This window comes from Trachemys scripta, chromosome 6 (genome assembly GCF_013100865.1).
Source record: "Trachemys scripta elegans isolate TJP31775 chromosome 6, CAS_Tse_1.0, whole genome shotgun sequence".
Taxonomy (NCBI): domain Eukaryota; kingdom Metazoa; phylum Chordata; order Testudines; family Emydidae; genus Trachemys; species Trachemys scripta.
In genome coordinates, this window is record NC_048303.1 from 90,288,592 (window position 1) to 90,310,597 (window position 22,006).

General features: G+C 40.3%; 1 protein-coding gene across 8 annotated transcripts in view; it reads right to left on the reverse strand.

Annotated features, from left to right (window-relative positions):
* KANK1 (KN motif and ankyrin repeat domains 1) overlaps positions 1-22,006 on the reverse strand; it is a 171,019-nt gene that overhangs the window by 78,781 nt on the left and 70,232 nt on the right. Inside the window, exon 1 of one of the 8 annotated variants that reach the window (XM_034774515.1) lies at positions 6,252-6,299. The exons of the other annotated variants lie outside the window; for them this stretch is intronic. The gene's annotated coding sequence lies outside the window, so the exon portion shown is untranslated. Of the gene's footprint in view, positions 1-6,251; positions 6,300-22,006 lie in introns of those variants that run through there. 8 annotated transcript variants of the gene reach the window in all.

The following is a 22,006-nucleotide window of genomic DNA, read 5'->3' on the forward strand; positions in this document are numbered from 1 at the left end:
AGTTGGTAGCAATAAATGCAGTAAGGACATTTTTAACAGTGTGGTAAGCTCATTAAAGCAACTTTGGCAATTGCTTACAGACGTACTGTCAAGAATTTTAAGGCCAATCCTTGGTAAATAGAGACATTTAACTCCAACGAGCCTGGACCTTGAACTTTGGGGTGAAACTTGGTATAAAATGGCATATTGGTGAGAAGGGTTATGGGTTAGAGATACTGCAGTTGATGCCCCCTTTATGACAGCAACGTTTCAAAAGATGCCTACAGCTGTAATCCCTTTGCTGAGGAAGCTAGGCACAGAAAAGGAGTCCTGAGAAGCTGCTAAAAGCAGTGGCAGATGCATCCATTCTGGTAAAGAGGTGACATATTTCCTTTAATCCTAATACTGCATGACAGTCACAGCAGTTAATTTAACAGAACAGCTCTTCCTGGTGACTAATCTCTGTGGGCTTGAAAATGTCCAGAAGCTTCTTGCCCAAGGAACAACCTACCTGGCCAGGTGAGAAGTACTCGTTGCATCACCACCCCTAAGGCAACACCCATTAAAGCCATGTCTTTTTAAGTTTACACTGTCACGACTTCACTTCCTCAGCAACAAGTCATCTTTATCCTCATCCCGCAGCCCCATCAGTTCTGCTCCCCACCAGATAAAATCAACTCTGATCGCTCTCTCCAACATACACACTGGCACTCTCCTCATTAATACATTCTGGGATCTAATCTCTCCACCAAATCAATGACTCTAGGTTCTCTCGTGTCATGCAGCAGAGATAAAGGATATCACAAAGAGTCGCTTTCTTCCACTGCTGAACGTGGAACTATTGGAACCGGAGCGACAGCATTAACCCTAAAGCTGCTGTCTCCCTGTTTCACTGCAGAACTCCTGCCCAGAATCTCCCCAAGCCTCACTCTGCACCTTACCCCTCGCCTGGCTTCCTGATACACATTTCAAGAAGCAGTACCCCTCCTCACACCCCACTGCCACCATTACTGAATACTGGGCAATACATTATTCCCCAAACAAATGAACATGGGCCCCCTCATCTCTTTGCAGCCTGCTCTTAGGTTACCATTCTCCTGGATACAGAGGAGACCCTTGGCCTTCCAGCTCTTATCCACATAGACTTCTTTACACATTGCTCCCCAGCCTGTTCAAGAAAAGCAACGCCTATGCTGCTCTCCCTCTCCTCCCTTTCCTTAAAACCCTGGTGCAGCTTTTCCCCCTTCCCAAACAAGAGCAAGTGGCTCAGGGTACGTCTATACTTACCCGCCGGTTCGGCAGCAAGCAATCGATCTTCTGGGATCGATTTATCGCGTCTGGTCTAGACGCGATAAATCGATCCTGGAAGTGCTCGCTGTCGACACCGGTACTCCTGCTCCACGAGAGGAGTAGGCGGAGTCGACAGGGGAGCCTGCCTGCCGCGTGTGGACCCGCGGTAAGTACCTTTAAGTTCGAACTAAGATACTTCGACTTCAGCTATGTTATTCACATAGCTGAAGTTGCGTATCTTAGTTCGAACTGGGGACTTAGTGTGGACCAGCCCTCAGAGACCACGAAATTCAGGCCTTCCCCCGCTCCGCCAAGGAAGGAGCCAGCAGCTCCCCAGCCGCATCTACTCAGGTAAAATTTCTACTCATCCTGGACAAGTGGGTTTTTCAAGCCCTTCCTGTGAAACAACTGTTCTAGTGTCACAGCCCGTATAGCGCAAGTGTGGACACTCTTGAGAGGGGGCTCCACGAGTGCATCAAGTCTTAATTGAAGAGCCTGTTTGCTCCCACACAGCACTTTCAAAACTGCCTTCAATGAGTGAGCATGTGACAAGTTACAGTGCCTCACTCAGTGTTTTGACCCAGAGCTGACACAGGCTACCAGGAAACTGTCTGGAAGCAGCTGCAGCTCAGGACAGCCGGGAGACTGCAGGTGTATTTTCAATACTTTACATTTAATGGATCACTAAATAAAGGAGTTGCCAACTTCCTGCAATCTGCACTGCCTCAGCCTCACATATGGGTGACGTTATCACTGTGCATGGTTACAAGGACAAACGGAACTGACCCAGATAAGGCAGGTAGGAGGCAGCGTGCTATAATGCACTTGGCTTTCCATTTAGGAGAGTGTGAGGTTACCCTCTAGCAGCTGCCACACAGAGGGGAAAGGAACTTGCTTCTAATGCCAGCTGTGGGATTTCCCACTTAGCTCAAGTGGTAAAGGGCTCTGTTTTGGGAGGCAGAGGCCAAGCTCAGTTCTAGCTCATGCTCTCCCCCTCTTGCCTAGAGAGATTTACATAGCAATTTTATCAGTCGTCTGAAGCATACTGATCTTTCTTAGGGTAGACGCCTGCATTCTTTTCAATAGCTGTAGCACTATTAACCCCTTGGTACTGGCTACATTAGCAATACACCCTCCACTACTGCACACACGAGAATACACTGCGTCACTGCACAAGTATTTTGCCTCTGAGAAATCGGATGTTTAAATTCAGCGCAGAGCTGTGGGAACCTCTACCTTCCCACTCCCTACACGCCCCAAGTGTTTAAATCTCCCTCGGGATTGTGCCTGTCCTGTTGCTTTTACCTACCATGCTTCTCCACTACTGTTGTCAAAAACTGAGCATGGACAGTACCTGGACAATGATAGCGGTGTTCTGCTTCCCACAAAGAAGTTTCAGCACAGAAACAATAGAGGCACAGGTGCAGTCCTTTGCTGCTGCTATCTGAAGACAGGCAAAGCAGTATTTTATAAATTCCGATGTACCCTTTTCAGCTCTAATTAGGGTTGCCAACTTTCTAATGGCACAAAACCGAACACCCTTGCCCCACCCCCTGCGCAGCCCCTTCCCAGAGACCCTGCCCCAGCCTGAGGCCCCACCCACTCCATCCCCCCTTCCTCCATTTGCTTGCTCTCCCCTACCCTCACTCACTTGCTCATTTTCACCGGGCTGGGGCAGAGGGTAGAGGCGTGGGAGGGGGTGAGGGCTATGTCTGGGGGTGCAGGCTCCAGGATTCAGGAAGGGACTCTGGGCTGGGGCAGGCAGTTGGGTGTGGGTGGGGATTCAGGCAGCACTTACCTCAGGCAGCTCCTGGAAGTGGACGGCATGTCTGACTCCTAGGCGGAGGGGCCAGGGGGCTTTGCACACTGCTCCCGCAGCTCCCATTGACCGTGGTTTCTGGCCAATGGGAGCTGTGGAGCCGGTGCTCGGAGCGGGGGCAGCGCGCAGAAGCCCCGTGGCCGGCCACCCCTATATCTAGGATTCGGAGGGACATGCCGGCCGCTTCCCAGGAAGTGCGCGGAGCCGGGTAGGGAGCCTGCCAGCCCTTTGCCAACTGGACTTTTAACAGCCCAGTCAGGAGTGCTGACCAGAGTTGCCAGAGTCCCTTTTTGACTGGGTGTTCCGGTCGAAACCTGGACACCTGGCAACCCTAGTTCTAATACAGAACTAAACTGACAATAACAAGCTGAGAGAGACACAGTAAGTTCATGAACTAATTTTTCATCTCTAAGCCCTATATTAGAGTTCTGGATTACATGACTGTTGTGAATGAGTTTCCTAGCCCCTAGTACGGTGTGAACTGTTTCTTGTAGAATGGGAAAAACTCTAGGCATTTTAAAAGAGAGCATTTGCAATTGTTAAATTATATTATTTTTGTAGCCTGCATTTTACAACAATTTTGAAATGCTCCAATTTTTCAGTGGCATTTAAAGATAGATCCTCAGTCCCAGTCTGCCTCCTGAGGCTCAGTTACTGCTGGGAAATACAATGACACTGTACGGTATATTATTAAAGAAGCAGCCCCCACAAAGAGACCAGTCACTTTCACTGAGTGGATATACTAAAATTGTGTTAGGCATTTATAAAAAAGTTATTCCTTTAATGAGAACAAAAACTAATAGTGAGCTAAATACATGCTAATTTCTACTTCAACTGACACGGAGGTGTTTAATTTTAAGTAAGTAGCACCACTGGCATTTGCAGGACTCAGGTCTACAGCACAGTAGCTCTCTTTTTAACAAGTAGTCAGCATTCAAGTGCCAATAAACTAGACTTTCATGTAAACTCTGTATGGGACAAGACTACAGCTCTATGCTGACACGAGCAAATAGAGATGATCTGGACGGCTCACTATGTACCTCACTGCGCATTCCAAGTTATAATCAGACACTGATTTCCTAACTGAAGTTTAGATCTAAAGGTCACATTCCAGTACACTGAAATACTGGACCAAACCCAATCCAGGTAGAATCATAGAATATCAGGGTTGGAAGGGACTTCAGAAGGTCATCTAGTCCAACCCCCAATTTTTGTCCCAGATCCCTAAATGGCCCCCCTCAAGGATTGAATTCATAACCCTGGCTTTAGCAGGCCAATGCTCAAACCACTGAGATATCCCTCCGCCCCAACAGGTAACTGCTGCCCAAACTCCACACATCAATAAAGGACCCATAATGTAACTAATTAACCATCTTTGGCTTTGTTTTACTGATTTTCTTTTAATGTTTTTGTAGCTAAATATTGAATGGGGGAAAAACAAAGTATTTCTGTGCTAATCATAGTATGATGCAAACTCCTGGTAACATATATGGTTCACTAAAGGTACCCCGGAAAACCCTAGAGATATATCATAAATTAGGGGTTTTTTTCTTTGCTCCCAGAGTTGCATTTGTTTACAACTGTGAAGCAATAAAATCTGCAATGTGATTTATTATTGGTTTCTCTGCATGGGCTGCCTAGTAGGCAGGCAATTTTGTATCGTGTACAATATTAAAAATAAATAGGATATTTTTAGTAACAAGGAAGGGTGGCTTCACTGATAGTCACATTGTCCACAGGACAAAATAAGCCATTAATCTCTCTTCCCAAACTATTCAGGATGCCTGAGCAGAAGAATATTTTCTTTGCTGTGCTTATTCCAGGCTAAAAAGCTAGCTCCCCTAAAAGCTAACAGCCCTTCTCACTACTCCATACTACCAGCTTGCTACAGAAACCCAGTCCAAGGAGAGTCCAGCATAGCAGCAGGAAGTGAACTCATACAGGAAGCAGCAGCAGTGCTTTCTGTCCTCTCACTGGAGAAATCCCAGACTCGTTAGCACCTTGCCCACTTTCCTTCCACCAATGCAGTTTGGAATGAAACAGGGGAACGTCTTTGACCCACTCCAACCCCAAATGGAAACAAAGTTTGGAAAATGTTTAGATACTAAACCACTGAACCGAGGTGGGTAACGCTGGGTAGGGTGATTTAGGAAGATTCTGTATTGCAGCTGGCCCTATGTTCCCATATAGGGGTTCGGTTTTTAGTGCCGCTGACTCTTAGCTGGCTTTCTGCCTCTTGATGAGGGTTTTTATTTTGTCTGTTTGTTTTTATGTTAGAGATTCTCTGGCTTGAAAGGCACTGGGACAGGAGGAGCAAGTGCATTGATTGGCAGCACTCATCACTTTCACTTCTGTTTCTATCATCAAGGAAGTGCAAGCATTACTGAGAGCTAGCTGTATTTTCCACCTGCTCCAGTTACTGAGTGTGATAGACTCAGTGCCAAAAGTATCACAAGGGATTTGTTACACTTCTGTGAATTTTTCCTGGGAGGGGAGGAAAGGAAGAGAGCCAAAGTTGTTACAAGGTAATAACACCTAGCTGGATTTAAAACTTCTGTGGCTAGCTATTTTCCTCTTAATTTAAGTTTTTTACTTAACATATTTCTTTCTTTTAATGCTTGCATAGATTTGGAAATGTAACAAGCACTGACAAAGAAAGTATTAATTTGCACCTATCTACACGATGCACTGGGATTATTCTCACTTTTCCTACTAATAAAATAGCAAGACAAAAATAAGTTATAATGCCCTTCCTTTAGAAACTAAATCAATAGTTTTAATAAGAGTTTCTATTGATTCATTTATTAATATTTTAGCTCTATTTCTATAATTCCTACGGCTGCACTGCAGTTCAAGGCAATTCAGCATTCTTCTCAAGAGTGCAATATGGAGGAATCATTGGTATTAGTTAACAAGCAGACAAGTAAGAGTGTAAGTTTCAAAGGCAGTATGGGCAAAAATCTTTCACCTTCCATTTCAAGAGAGTACAGTACGTGTTCTATCCAGTACGTGTGGCTACAGATAGTCTGTCCCATGGGAGCCAAACCTTTTCCGTCCTCTATCTATCACAATGCATTATACACAAGGGATTAGCTAACATGATGACAAAATATTTTAGCTCTTTTCTATATTTTACCACCCCAAAAGTGATTTTATTTTATACCTCAGGAAGGAAGCTATCGGCTGAGAGTTCCTCGGAATTGTTCCTGCACAAGAAACAGATGAAACCACAGAACGCTCTGTGTACAAAGTGCAAAGTACAAAAGCTAGTTTACATTTGCCAGTGCTTGTTGTATTTCCTATGCCAAATATAATAAATATGCAGTAAAATAAAATATGGCGGTGTGGGAAATGTTGATTTATTTTATTTATGCTTATTAAAGATAATGCCAAAGTCATGGTTGCCCATATTTATCTTTAACTACACATTTCTGCCACGACAATGCAGACGTTGCTGATTCAAGCTCAGGCAAAAAGAGATGCATTTATTATGGGATGAAATGTACTTATTACAGGATGAAAGTTTAATTTTCCTACAGATTGGACCACCAGGATACAAGAAAGGGAAGAGAAAAATGAAAGGTGAAACTGTGTTCGTTTTGCCCAAGCTATTATGTATAGTTTCTCTGAGGGCTTCTGTGCTATTTGTTGTACCTTGTTTACAAATATACAGTTTTTAATTTAAGCTACTTTGCCTTACAAACTTTTACTGTTTTAGACCTCAGTCCTGTAAAAACTGAGCACATGTAAATGGTTGCAGGAGCTGGGTTTAATTTAATATACAAACTTCTTTGCCATTGTAGCGGGGTGGTCACCCCACTCCGGCCCTCAAGGGGTTAAAGCAGCACTGGAGCGTGCTCCAGCTGGGAAAAGGTAGGCTGATTGGGAAAGCAGCCACAGCTGTGGCCAGCTTAATCAGGGCCCAGCTGGCCCTTGTAAGAGGGCTGTGGGCCAGAAGCTAAAACACACACTTTCTCTCTCTCTCGCTCGCTTCTTGGGAGAGAAGGACCGGGGTGCCTGGGAGTTGAGAAGGGTACCTGAGGTAGAGCAGTGCTGGGGAAGGGAAGTGCAGAGGGAGCTGGGGAGCTCCAACCAGGAAAAACCCCAGGCTGCAGGTCTTGCTAGAAGGGCAAAATAGGTACCGGGGCTGCAGAGGGGAAGCCCAGAGGTAGGCAAAGGCAACAGGTCCTAACCCCATTGCTGATGATGAGTGGTTTACAGACTGCAGTTGGCCCCAGGGAGTGGGGACTAGATGATGACTGGCAGTAGCCACTGAGGCAAGGTGGGTTTAGAGGGTTGGGGGTTCCCCTGGGAGGGGAATCCCAGAGCGAGGGGGCACTGTGGAGGGCAGAACCTCTGGACAAAGGGCACTGGGGTCTGGGAGGGACACTGAGCCAGCGGCAGGTGAGACACTGGCCTGCAGAGGGTGCTCCGGGCTGGAAAGAGCTAATTCCCAAGACGGCCAGCAGGAGGTGCTGCGTTGGTGAGTCTTCACTCCACCACAGCCATGGAGAAAATAACACTACAGTGGCTTACCCAACTTTGGTTAATTTCAGGAAGAATAATGCCACTCTAGTGGTATAAAGATACGTACAAGAAGCTTTTAACATACTGTTACTACCATAACAATCCTTTTTCTTAAGTATTTTTATACTTGTTGGCTGAATGTAGCAAAAAGCAATTCTATCAGCAATATCCTTTAAATTATAAATGATGCTTGTGTTCTTGCTGCATTGTTCTTCCAATTTTTGAACACAGTATGCTGGCTGCAGTACTAGATTGTACAATTGTTTTATTCAGTTTATCCTTTACTGAACAGAAGTAACATTAGAGGCATACAATGTGCTTGCTATTTTCTAAATATGAATAGTAAAGGTTAAAAATATCTGTTTGCATACTAAATATTCACATGCTTTGGATAATTTGATTTTTTTTTCTCAATTTAAATTGCCTAGAGATGCTTTGAATTTTAATTTCAAAACAGTATTTACACTAAATAGGTTGATTTTACAAGACCTACCCAAAGCCTACAGAAATCAATGGGAATTTATCTACTGACGTCAGTGGTCTTTGATCAGGTCCCATGCAGAGCTGCCAGAACAGCTGTAACATAATATTAACTGGGGGAGCAGGAGAATCATATGTTTATTTTTGGTTTCTGACCGGCTCTAAGTTTTGTAGTGTCTAATGCCTTTTTCTGAAGTACTTTTTTTTTTTTAATTGAATAGGTATGGAATATATATGCATTAAAAAAAATTTTAAGGTACCACCAATGTAGATCTGTAAATATGACAACATATTTTTCCCAAAATAACTTTAATAGTAAGAATGACATCATTTGTTTCATTCAAGATAAACGGGAAAGTGGAGAGAGGAGAAAAAAATTCAAAACATCATTAAACAAGTCCTGCTTTGGAGAAGGAAATTCACAAATATTAAATATGCTCTGTGTGCTCAATCTACTGCCCGAATAAATTTTTTATGCTTCGGATAATTAAGTAGACCATACTTTGCAGAAAGACTACAATTTAAGTCTTTATTTTTGCAGCAGACTAATGTTTTACAGCACTTGAAAGATGGAGAAGGGAAATGTAAAAATACTTTGTATACAAAAGATAAAAGTTACTCAGACATGAACAGATTTCAGTTAAGCTTCTTACCTGCTGCCATCATACTGAATTTTGACATATAAAAATAGAGAATATCAGCAAGGAGTAAAAGCTACCAGGATCACAAACCAAACTAAAGTTCTTAAAATACTGCAAGATAACCCCCATCTAAGTTTAGCTAAAAGTCATCATATGATAGCTACACAACACCACCTATAAAGGAGATACAGACAAGTTCTATTTCCACAAGGAAATGAAGTAATGCATTTACCTCCTGAGGCCAAGTTTAGGAACAGCAGATGGCATTTAAATAGCGAAACTCATTTGGAAATGCTCTTTAATTACACTATTCCCATTCCCAAAAAATAAGATACTTAGATGGTCAAAGTATACAGATCGAAGCTGCTTGTCAGTCTTATGAGGAGCACATATTTTACAAATGAATGTGGCATTTAATTGCTTAAGAGTTCAATTTGCAACAATTGAATTGCAAATTATTGATATGAGAAGCCTAATCTATACTTATTTCTAACCCTAGTACTGTACCTGCTGTGTAAAACCTGACAGATCAGCTACTCCTCCCTTTCCTTTGACTTTTGAACAAACACAAGGCAGGTCAGGAGAGCTGTGGTAAAAATGAAGCTAGTTTTTAAAAAGACATGGAAGTCACATTTTTATCTTTTTGAGCCCAAGTCACAAAACCAATGATAAAAAGTGTTTTTATTTAAATGAAATACTTGTAAAAATAGATCTATTTAAAATTAAATTTGAAATTATGACAACATGAGACCTAACCCTTACTATAATCTATTAAAATCATTTAAATTAAAATATTACATATATAAATAAAAATAAGCAGTGCATGTTTGCTGCCGAAATTTTAAAAGAATCAAAGTACAGAACTGCGGGATGTCGTTGGCTAAGCACCTGGAAACAGAGCCTGTAGAAATGCTAAAACCAGCATTTGACAGCAGTAGCCTCTTCTACAGGTTCAGAGAAAATATTTTCTTTGTTTCACCTTATTCACCTAATTCAGTTCATTCAAAGTTGAGAAACAACATTGAAAAAGCAGGAAATCTTGTTATTCTCTTTTCATCTCTGGATAAAAATGAGGTGACAGGATGAGATCTACTACTTTAAAAAAAATCTCAAAGGACATGGTGACCAGAAACAATCCGTTCTATTCACAAATGATAAATGATACTTCCTTTGTTTAACAGTCCAGTTTCAAATGGAGAATGTTTTCACAAACTTTTTTTTTTTTTTTTAAATGTACCCAGCACATTTAAGGTAGATTTATTTGACTAATAAAGATCAAAAAGTGAACAAACATTTTAAAATTGAAATCTAATTTTCATCCAAATACAGCTTGACAAAAGTCACGAGTAAAACATTAGTCCTCTAGTAAATAAGAAATGCATCATGTACCATTTCATAACAAAAAAGTAAACATTAAGAATGTTAATCAATGCATGGTAAGCTGTATAATTCTTAAATAAATGTCTAGATATAGTATAACCTCCTGGTTAGCAAAAAGTACCACCAAATTTAGTATAAGGGCTATATTTAGTTGCAAATCAACATGTTTTACCAAAGCAATGAGAATTAAACTTTCTTTAGGAAAAGTATAAATAGAAAACAAGATTAAAATTGATTCTTTAAATCAAGGTTTCCTGTTTGATAATTTGAAGTCAGTGGAAAAGGGCACTCAGTTCCTTGCAGGACAGAGCTCTAGGTGCATGGAGAGAGAGGTGGCCAGCCTGCATGACACAGCTGTACAACCCCTGTGCTTCATTACCAACTCCAAAAGGGAGCTGGGTGTGTTGAGCTATGGAAGTGCATTCTGGGAAAGAGCTTTGAGAACACTGTCTGCATATTTTGTTGCACACCCCAATAAATCATAGTCTACTACATCCACAATCATCCTCCCTTTCCTCTGCTATTGGATCAGTCTGTCTGTACCTGGGTCCCATGCTTAGGAAGTCTACAAACATGAAAACAACACTGCAAAGCATAATGACAGGTTTCAGAGTAACAGCCGTGTTAGTCTGTATCCGCAAAAAGAAGAACAGGAGTATTTGTGGCACCTTAGAGACTAACAAATTTATTAGAGCATAAGCTTTCGTGGACTACAGCCCACTTCTTCGGATGCATATATGCATATGGGCTAGCTTGATTATCACTTCAAAAGTTTTTTTTCTCTTAATTAATTGGCCTCTCAGAGTTGGTAAGACAACTCCCACCTGTTTATGCTCTCTGTATGTGTGTATATATATCTCCTCAATATATGTTCCATTCTATATGCATCCGAAGAAGTGGGCTGTAGTCCACGAAAGCTTATGCTCTAATAAATTTGTTAGTCTCTAAGGTGCCACAAATACTCCTGTTCTTCTTACTGCAAAGCAGTGCCAATTTGCACCTGTTCAGAGGTCAAAAGAAGAGTAATCCAAGGTGCAAAAGACTGGGGAGATTCCACTTTGTTTTACTGACCAACAGCAAATAAACAATAATGCAAAGACTAGTACTGGTAGAATTCATTTAACTTTGGGCATACAGATAATTACAGAAAATTAGAACAGAATGCCTATGAATCATTTCTCATCTCCTTTAGATTTGTGAACATACTGAGCATATCCTACGAGAGCTGGAGAGGTTATTATATTTATTTTACTGGAATAATAAAATACAGTACAAAATAAATTAAGAAAAAGAATCTGAGATCATTTAAGAATTATAGTGTAACAACCCAATACATACGTATCATTTTATCAGTTAGCATAGCAAGAAATTTTGTCTTACGAATTTCAGAAAAGCATTGAAAATTACACCTCTGACCCGATATAACACGAATTTGGATATAATGCGGTAAAGCAGTGCTCCGGGAGGGCAGGGCTGCGCACTCCGGTGAATCAAAGCAAGTTCGATATAACGCAGTTTCACCTATAACGTGGTAAGATTTTTTGGCTCCCAAGGACAGCGTTATATCAGGGTAGAGGTGTATATTATTTATTCATGCCTGAACTTGCCTAATACTTCTAAGGGGTGAATTAATTTCAAATCTTGAGTGGCTACAGACTTCAGCTACATTTAAAATGATGAACCCTATAGGCTGGATTGTTGTTTGAATGATCAGAAATGAAATGTTAATAAAGATGACAAAATAAAACAAACAGATTAAACAGGCAGCACAGAAAGTTTTAGGAAGTGCCTTCACAAATGCCGTAAGTGCCATCAAATAGTCATCCAGAAAGAAATACAGTAGACAAGCCTGGTCCATAAAACAATACCCATCTTACCAACTCAATGAATGATTTAAAAAAAAAAAAAACACCCCACACACTTATGAGTTCCTCTCTCTGGGAGTACTAGCCTTATCAGTGGAAAGACAGACTTCCATGTCAAGAGCACCATTGTTATCCATTTCCATCAAGGATCAGAGGACATCATCACCTCTCCAAAAATTGCATAGGGTTTCCACATAGCGGGGAGGGATAGCTCAGTGGTTTGAGCATTGGCCTGCTAAACCCAGGGTTGTGAGTTCAATCCTTGAGGGGGCCACTTGGGGATCTAGGGCAAAATCAGTACTTGGTCCTGCTAGTGAAGGCAGGGGGCTGGACTCAATGACCTTGAAAGGTCCCTTCCAGTTCTAGAAAATGGGATATCTCCATATATAAATATATGATGCCCTTTAAAATTCTGGGCAATAACACAGAGTTAGTTATAAAGTTTATTTATATTATATATTCAAAAATACCTAAACAAGACAGGTGTGGCAAGAAGTTGGCAATTCAGTGGAAGATTTGTGTAAACTTCAGGATAGTGAAAAACAAGAAACTGCAAAACTGCAGTCCAGTTAGCCTGTCTTTATGAGCAAATCAAGTTATTGTAATTATCATTTCTATGGAAAGCCTTGTTTCTTGATCTTGAACATTTGCTGTGTAACTCCAAGCAGTGGACTCATTAATAACCTCATCAGATTCCCTAGATACTGAGCTGAACACGTTTTGTGAATACTGATTAATGGTAATAAAATTCACCTGCATGTACTTCAAGCCATAATATTTAAGTACTGCCTACCAGTTAACTGTTTGGTGGCCTATGTGAAGTGAGTAAGTGGTCCTAATTCAGCTTCTAGTACAAGTAGCCATGTCAACACTCAAGTGGCACTTCTTGGCTATCTCAGTAGAGGCACCAATGTCTAAAGGGCATAAAGATTGAACTCCCTACTTCTCCTAGAAGTGGTCATTCTAAAGGATGGTTGAGGAACATTAGCAGGATGGTGTGATGAAAACTTCCATTGCTTTTCTCACTGATGAAATATTGAAAAATAGTAAGCTGTTTATGGTTTGGTGCAAAACATGTTACAATGTGGGTGTAAGTTTACTCTAGTTATAATGTAGGAGTAATGATTACTAGGAATGTTTATAAGATCACCAATCTAATATAACCTGTTTTTAAATTATTTCCTGTCAACATAATAAGCAAGAGTAACTCTCATTAACTCAGTTAGTTTAATTTATTTGTTTTAACTCCTCCCATGCTAATTATCACCTGTATTCTTCCCCCAACCATTTTCTTACCTTAACTGCTGATTTTCTTGCATTAGGAAAATGAAAAAGTAATCACAATAACTGATGACTATGACATTTCTTAGCAGGCTGGCTTGTACTTGCCTTCAAAGAAGAGCAGCTTCAAAATTCTTCCAAGTCTATCCATTGGGGGGGGGGGGGGCGTGGCAAGCCAGGGCAAATTTGAGCGAGTGGTGTTGTGACTGGGTGCATAGGGTCGCACTGCCACTCATTCACATTTGGCACAGTAAAACAAAACAAAGTAATGTTTTGTTTATTTTGTCTTTTAGCAACCTGAATAAAAAGAAATTCTATCATGTGGTGCTATACAGACCCCCAGCTTGGATCATTAGCAGGGTTCAACCTTTATATTCATTGAAGAACCCTCTACCACTTGAACTAACAGAGAAACTGGTAGCAGTAGTAAGCTGTTATCCTCTGTGTGCACCAATCACGAGAGAGAGAGAGAGAGAGAGAGAGAGAGAGACACCCATGCTGTGCCAGAGGGTATCTCAGCTACTGAGGACAGGAGCAGAATGTAGATTATTCAGGACTGCTGGTTCAATTCCAGGGTGTGTTCTCTGGTCATTATGAACCCTTCTGCCCCTGTGCTCACAGCTTGTTCCCGTTCCCCTTTGTTTTTATTAGCATTCCTCCTACATCTATATACCCATGTCCTACTTCCTCTTTTCCGTTCCCTGCTCTGGCCAGGGCCGGCTCTAGCGTTTTTGCCGCCCCACGCAGAAAAAAAAAATAAAACCTAGCCGCGATCGCGATCGGCTGCAGCTCTACTGCCGCTTCATTCTACGGCGGCAATTTGGCGGCAGGTCCTTCGCTCCGAGAGGGAGTGACGGCCCCGCTGCTGAATTGCAGCTGAACAGCCGGACATGCCGCCCCCTTCTTCATTGGCCGTCCCAGGCACCTGCTTGCTACGCTGGTGCCTGGAGCCGGCCCTGGCACCAAGAGGAGCAACTGCAGGGAAAACCCTAGTCAGCTTCTGCAACCCTGGGCTGCAGCATGCTCAGTACAAATAGAATCCTTAAAGAATTTCACTGCCAAAACACTGAAGTCTCTACCGAGCAAATGCAAACCAAGAATTTTCAGAGGTTCTTAACTGGGCCAAATTGGAATAGGAGAACATAAGGCACATCCCTGACACCAGGAGGACCCCTGTACCAAATATGAAGTCCCTGCTCCAAAACATAGAGGTATTAGAGCTTCTCAACAAACTGCGGTAATTTTTTTAAAACAAATATGGGCAAGTTTGTTCTGAACTATTTTACCTGAAACCTTCCAGAAAAATCTGGATCGAAGCAGATATACAGCATGGAAAATTTGACCCAGAATGGTTTAAGTCTGGCAGAGTTATAGGCAACTAAAAAAAAAGTGTTATCAGCAAATGTTGGGCAATCTCAACTACAGGTGGTGCTACCAGTCTCATCTATAGTCCCGATGAACTGAACTTTAGAATCAAGCCAGCTCCATGAGATGAAATGGACAGTGAACTTGAAACCTAGCTAATTTCAAAACATGAATTAAAAAGCAATTTTAGATACTACACCTACCTTCAATTTCTATGATTTCACAACTATGTTTTTCTTTTTTTCAGATGTGCCCTCTCCCAGAGCTGTGTAACAGGCACAACAAAAAGGCATTAATTGCTGTCAAATGCACAGAGTAAATTAACAGGGTAGGGGGTTGGGGTGGGAACACATTTCCTCTCTAAACTCTTTCAGTTACAGCCCTCTCCGGTGTTACAAGTAAAGAACAATAAGTAAAAGATTCCGAGATTTTTTTCCCCAGTTGACAGGTGTGTCTTGCTGAAATAAAGCATCTTTTCTGCATATACCTTGTTTTGAACACTACTGTTATAATGACTGGTTCTGAGTGCCTGTGCAACTGTTTCTTTTAAATTACGTCAGTGGATGTCAGTAATTTGGCAAAACAAAAAGCCAATTGCAAATTCCCATATATAATATTACCAAGTTATCACTTACAGAAATATTGTGTAGAACATTAACAATAGGTGACTACCGGATGCATGAACACCCAAGTTTCCTGTGGATAAACAGTGAAAATGTGAAGACCTGACTCATATCAGCTAACAAGCAGCTGCTTCAGGAAATTCACAATAAAATCTAGCTCAGGTCAGTGCAGTTGCTGTGCATATATTTCAGCTGGATCTGAGCTCTTGGGTGAATTATTTGCTTTACTTAATATGAGCCTATTTCTCTGTTGCTAATTCCTAAAATGTTTTAAATACTTAACTAATCTGTTACAAACAGTTTATCTCCTCACCTCACTTTGTACTAGGAAACATAAGAAAATTGTAGCCAAATGTTTTCAAAAGCATTCTGCCCTCTAAATTAATTTCCCTTCTGGACGGGATGAAATCTTTAGATTTAATGGGAAGCTCTCTATTTATTTTTAAGACTATGCTCACTCAACCTAATAAACTTATTATGTAAAGTTTTCTTATTGGTGAACTTAAGATTTCAGTTTTCATAAACATTTTATTAGTATTTCCAAGGAAAGTCAACGTTTAGCAAGATTATATTAAGAAAAATAACTTCCTAGTGCTAACCAGCATACCTGATGGACTGAGTACAGAATTGGAAACAGGGAATTCTTGAGTTCTAATCCAGGCTCTGGTAATGATTCTTCTTGTGGCTTTGGACACATTATCCAGGCCAGCGTTTTCAAAGAAGTGTCCATTAATTTTAGGTGTCCAACTGGGGACACCTAGGATTGATTTTCAGAGGTGCCATGCAACTCCCCACTCAAATTATAGGTGCTCAGTTCTTCTGGAAAAACAAACAAACAACAATACAGTCCCTTTGTTTTCCTACCTGTACCTGGGTCAGTCTTGGAAAAATAATGATTTTTAAGGAGCATTTAAAGTGAACCAGTAGATGTTTAAAGTAGTGTAGAAATTGGCTTGTAAGGTCTGACACAAAGCTCACTTATTGGTATGAACTGAATAATTTACAAGCCACACAGGTAAAGCATCACAAGTCTCACATTCCAGCAGTATGACTGCCTCATCAAGGAAACTCATATGCTCCTTTCAATTAAAAGCTTCGATTTCACATGCAACTGGTGTCTGATCAGTCTTGCCACGTGAATTTCTGAATGCTATACTGTAAAAAATGAGCAGAGGGGTCTTTGAAAGGCCAAACCATTTTCTATAGACTCTATCTGAAAAGATACTGTCTTAATGAGCCAAAACTGCAGCAAATTAAATTTGTTTTTGCTTCTTGCAAGGATCTGGAGTATAACTGCTGTTACTGTCCATAAACTTCCCCTCTCTTGGTCATAATAAAATACTTTGACTTAAATTAGAGAGAACAAACAGTGCAGTGGTTACACAAGTTATGTAAACTAGTTATTACTCGATTTCCTAAATAACTTATATTACAGTACTTATATATTTTCATTTATCTTTGGTGGAGTATAATGTTTTCACTGAAACTTTATTCTCTTTTCAGGGTAAATTGTGGCTTTAAATTTGGGTTTATAAATGTTATGATCTGAGACAAGTAGCAGTGCTTTCAATTTAAAAACAAACAATTCTAGATAAAGTTGTTTTTCAAAGCAAACATTTCCCTGAAGTGTTTGCAACCCAGATATTGCAGGCTGTGCTAGTGGATGAGAATCTGAAGGTGAAATGAAATAGAAATTTATTATAAACAAAAGGAAAACTGACTAGTCTATTTTCATTGTCCAGTCTGGGAGAAATGCAGAAAATAAACAAACTGCATAAGTAGTGACATCTGAACAGACTCTAAAGTCCTGTCAGGAAATATAAAATCCAGGGGTGTCTTTAGAATATAATAAAAAGCACCTTTAAGATTTTTCAGCTTGGGTTCGTGTTAGTGAATTTAGTGCCTATGAACACTGTTGACTTGCCAGTCAGAAAAATGAAGTCCTCTTAAATGCTTCCTTTGCATCCTCATGCCTTTGTCCATTAGACTTCTCCCCCTTTCTTTGGGTACCAGGAAACTTCCCTTTCTCTACTCAGATCCCGCTCTTCTCTGAAGCCTATCAATAACAATCCATTTCAGAAGAAGTGCATACACTTAAATAAATTTGCACCATCTTCAGTTTTTATCTTTATCTGGTCAGGTGGTGCCTTGTGTCTTAAACCACTTATCTGTCTAATTTAGAATGTGAGATATTTGGGATAGGGATCACACCATGCTTTATTGAGTAAACACAATCACAATGCTCAGATAAGAAATAATAAAGCTGTCTTTCTTTTGATTACAGCTGGTCAAGTTATACTCGAGAGTAGACAATCAGACTAATGTGATAGTTTGGGGAATAAGTCAATTTATGAATTCCATTCTGTTTTATGAACAGCATTTATAATTGTAACTTTTGGTGTCAACTGGAACCTCCATTTAGTAGCAGAAAGACTGTTTGGGAAGCTGAAACAAGGTTCCTAGGGGCAGAGAGGCTGACTTTTAACAACTCTGCCCCCAGCAACTGATGGGGGTTGGAGCATGGAAAATCCCAGTCAGAAGAGAAAAGATGTCAGATCCTGCTTTTAAAAATGAGATGCTCTCTAAGCAAGGGAGCTAGTCCATCATCAGAAACAGAAGTCAGAGCTGGAAAAGCGGGGACAGGACTCAGGAGATGCTTCACTTGTCTGTTTTAAGTTAAGTCTCTGGCTCATGTATGTGTTATTGATCATCAAAATCATACTATATTGTTTCTGCAACCTGATGGGGTTGTAAGGCACATGGACAGAAAATGATTCATTTACAGTATAAATCTGTAAATGAATCATCAATTATAATAAAATTCATTATTTTTTTCAATAAAGAATCCAGCAGCATCTGAATATTCATGAACAATTAGGAACCCCACAAATAATAAACTTACCAGATTTATTCCCTGAAAATATGATTTAACTGGTTCACTGTAGTTATTTAAAGTGCATTGAGAATATTTGCTGTAAATTTGGAATTCTCTATGTACTCAACCTAATAGATGCCCTGTACAGTTAAACAACTGCTACCTGGTAAAATCAGGAGCGCAAGAGTTGGACACTTGTAATTAAATCCAGCTTTATTTCTCCAAGATCACTTTTGCACATCCACCTAACACTATAAAAGGGGGTGTGTTTAAAAATTAAAAGCTTTCATTAACTATATTGCATTGGCTGTGTTATTAGCTAGCCCTTGCTTTGAAGCTACTGTCTTAATAGCGTTAGAGAATGTGAAGCTTGAAACTTACGGTTTATTCTTTTTTGATGGTTGCCTGGCACGTTTTAAGACTTAAGTCTCCTGTTTTTCTAGAAGCATGGAGACATGCAGAATAGATTCTCTCTGTAGCTGCTTTAGGTTAAAGACACCTGAATTCTAAGAACCTGATTACAGTCTGAAATAGTTGACATAGCTTTCCATAATTTATCAGTTCTGCTCCGTATCACTAATCTGACCTTTGAGTGTGTCATGTCTAATAAAACAATTGACTACTAATTAGAAAAGCTTATGGTTTATGGCTCTAGTAAGTAACTACTACAAAATGTTTAGTGAAATTAAGCTTAGAGTACTTAATGCACATTTTAGTTTTCACTTAAGAGCTTGAGTGATTTTTTTCACTAAAGCTACTATATGATTGAGTAATTAGGCACAAATTTGTTACACCTGCCAATAATTTGTTTTTTCAATTTGAAACAAAAATGCAAGTGGTTATACAGTTCACTGCCCTGTGTTTTATGAAAAGGAACCTCTTGTCTCTCCCTCCTTGGGTGTACAAGCTCTGACAGGCAGGAAGTGCTTAGGCTGTACCCATACAAACACTAAAGGATGTTCTGGCATTAACAGTGTCAGAGGGCATGAACATTTGTTATCTCACTGCTTATATCAGGGGTAGGCAACCTATGGCACGCGTGCCGAAGGCAGCACACGAGCTGATTTTCAGTGGCACTCACAATGCCCAGGTCCTGGCCACCGGTCCGGGGGGCTCTGCATTTTAATTTAATTTTAAATGAAGTTTCTTAAAAATTTTAAAAACCTTATTTACTTTACATACAACAATAGTTTAGTTATATATTATAGACTTATAGAAAGATCTTCTAAAAACATGAAGATGTATTACTGGCACGCAAAACCTTAAATTAGAGTGAATAAATGAAGATTCGGCACACCACTTCTGAAAGGTTGGCGACCCCTGGCTTATTATATACACACAGTCGATCCATCCAACGTGGAAAGGGACTTCTGACTCCCCTCTATCCCCACCTCCTATTCAAATCCTTTCAACATAAACCACCACCACTAGTGAATTTAAACAGAGAAAATATGAGTGAAAAACTCTTAGGGTGAAATCCTGATCCTCGGAAATCAGTGTCAAAACTATTAACGTCAATGGGACCAGGATTTCACCCTTAGTTTTCTGCATCCTCAAATCAACCAATCCACGATTGGTGTATTGTGATCTGATGTCCCTGAATGGCAGGTAGCAGCACCAATTACTAACCTAAGAATTGGTGTTCTCTATATATTGTCACTTTCTCTGTGTTTCAACTCCCAGGCACTTATCACAGTGATAACAGAAACCCCAAAGAACTTCACACAGGAATAAACACACTGGATTGAAACTTCCCTCCACCACGAAGGATCAGGGAATGGCTTGTACAACGTGCTGCCCCTAGAAAGGGAAGCTGGATCCAACTCTCCCGCTGGAAAACTACCTGAGAGTTTAAATTTAAAGAGACCGTAGAGGTAGTGGGAAAAGCTGCTTGGAAGAGTGTTCGTTGGAAATGCTGTTTCAGTGAAAATGAAAAACTTTTTGGAAAGTCACTGACAAAATTTAATTTTGAAAATAACTGGAAAGAAGTTTTGCAAGTGTCAAAATGTCCAGGTTACATAAAACAAATTTTAAAAGTGTCAAAATAGTTTGGACCGACCTACAATAAATTTTGTTTGTGAATAGTTTTGACACTGTCTTTTCATCCCAATTCAGCATGAAAAATCTCAGATTTTCACTGGACAGAAAATCCATTTTCCAGCAAGGTCTAGTAGTGGATAGAGCTGTGCAAAGGACAGAAGTTCAAAGGACAGATTTAGAGATTGAAATTTGGCTTTTTTCATAATTAGAATAAAACCTGACAATCTCAAAATTCTCCACAAAAGAAAATTCAAAGAAATTTTCATTTTTGATCAACCGAAATGTTACATTTTCACAAAATCAAAACATTCTATTTCAATTTCCACTGTTGTATAATTAACCCAAAATTTAAAAAAAAATTAGTTTCAACAAAAAACTGAAACATTTCATTCAGAAAAATGTTGAAACAGGACACCTCAACCTTGTTGGAACTTTTTGCCAGTTTTTTTCAGAAACAAAACTCCAGCAAAACTGACCAAATTTTGCTAAGTATTTTGATTTTAACAGAACTGCATATACAGATGGGATATGGTTCCATCGAAAAGTTTCTTCAACCAGCTCTAGTCATGGACTTTATCCTGGTTAGTTAGTGTAGGACCTGCAGCAAAGCTTCTGGCTTGTCCATAGTTGCCAGGACAAGGTCTGTGACTCATGCTTTCTGCTGATATATGGGGACAGACCTCTAAACTTGACTCTTTTATAGGTGTATTAGAGATAAAGAAACATGGGGGAAACCCAACTCTTTCCTCACAGCTTCTTAGAAACCCAGACTGAAAAAAGTTTGTTTGTTTTTTTTAAAAAAAGACATCACGCCCCAGCAGCTCCCCAGAAATGGGCATAGTTTCAGAGGAAACAGTAAAATATCTCAAGGTAACTTCAATACAAACCCAGAAATTAGACACCTCACACATCTCATTCTCCTCCCCACTCTCCTCTTCCACTTCCTCTGGGCGCATTAACTCAGACTCCCAAATAAAGTATCCAGAAGGGCTCTGCAGAGAAGAGACTCTCAGTGCCTGATCCATGCTCCGCTCTCTGAACCCTAGCCGCATTTCCTCAACTACCCTTAAAGGGTATCTAACGTAACTCATTCTAATGTCTCCACTTCCAAACATGCAGGCCCAAGCCATGATGATCTGGGATTAAGTGCTCCTGGTAGCTATGAACAATTGCCACAAACTCTCCCTATCCAGCAAGAACTTAGACAGTGTAAAATTAAGGTGACAGGTTTCAGAGTGGTAGCCGTTGTTAGTCTGTCAGCAAAAAGAATGAGGAGTACTTGTTGATTATCACTACAAAAGTTTTTTTTCTCCTGCTGATACTAGCCCACCTTAATTGATTAGTCTCGTTAGAGTTGGTATGGCAACACCCATTTTTTCATGTTCTCTGTGTGTGTGTGTATATATATATATCTTCCTACTGTATTTTCCACTGCATGCATCTGATGAAGTGGGCTTTAGCCCACGAAAGCTTATGCCCAAATAAATTTGTTAGTCTCTAAGGTGCCACAAGTACTCCTCATTCTTTTTAAAATTAAGGTGTTTTCCCCAAGTCATTCACCTACTGTCTAATGCTTGACAGCTAAAGATCTCTCCTGATATGCAGTGTTCAGCAATCACATCCTATAATCACTGCTGAAATAATTGTATGATGAATACTACATTATTTTGATTTTTATAATTAAAATAGCTTTTCATATAATTTGTCCATACTGCCATCTAGTGAACAAAGTTGCTCCTAAGAACAGAGAAGGAACTATAGGCCTGTTTATCTTCTTCGTACCAGATAAGGAAAATAGGAAACTTGGACATTTCCCAACCGCTCTATTGATCATCCAGCAT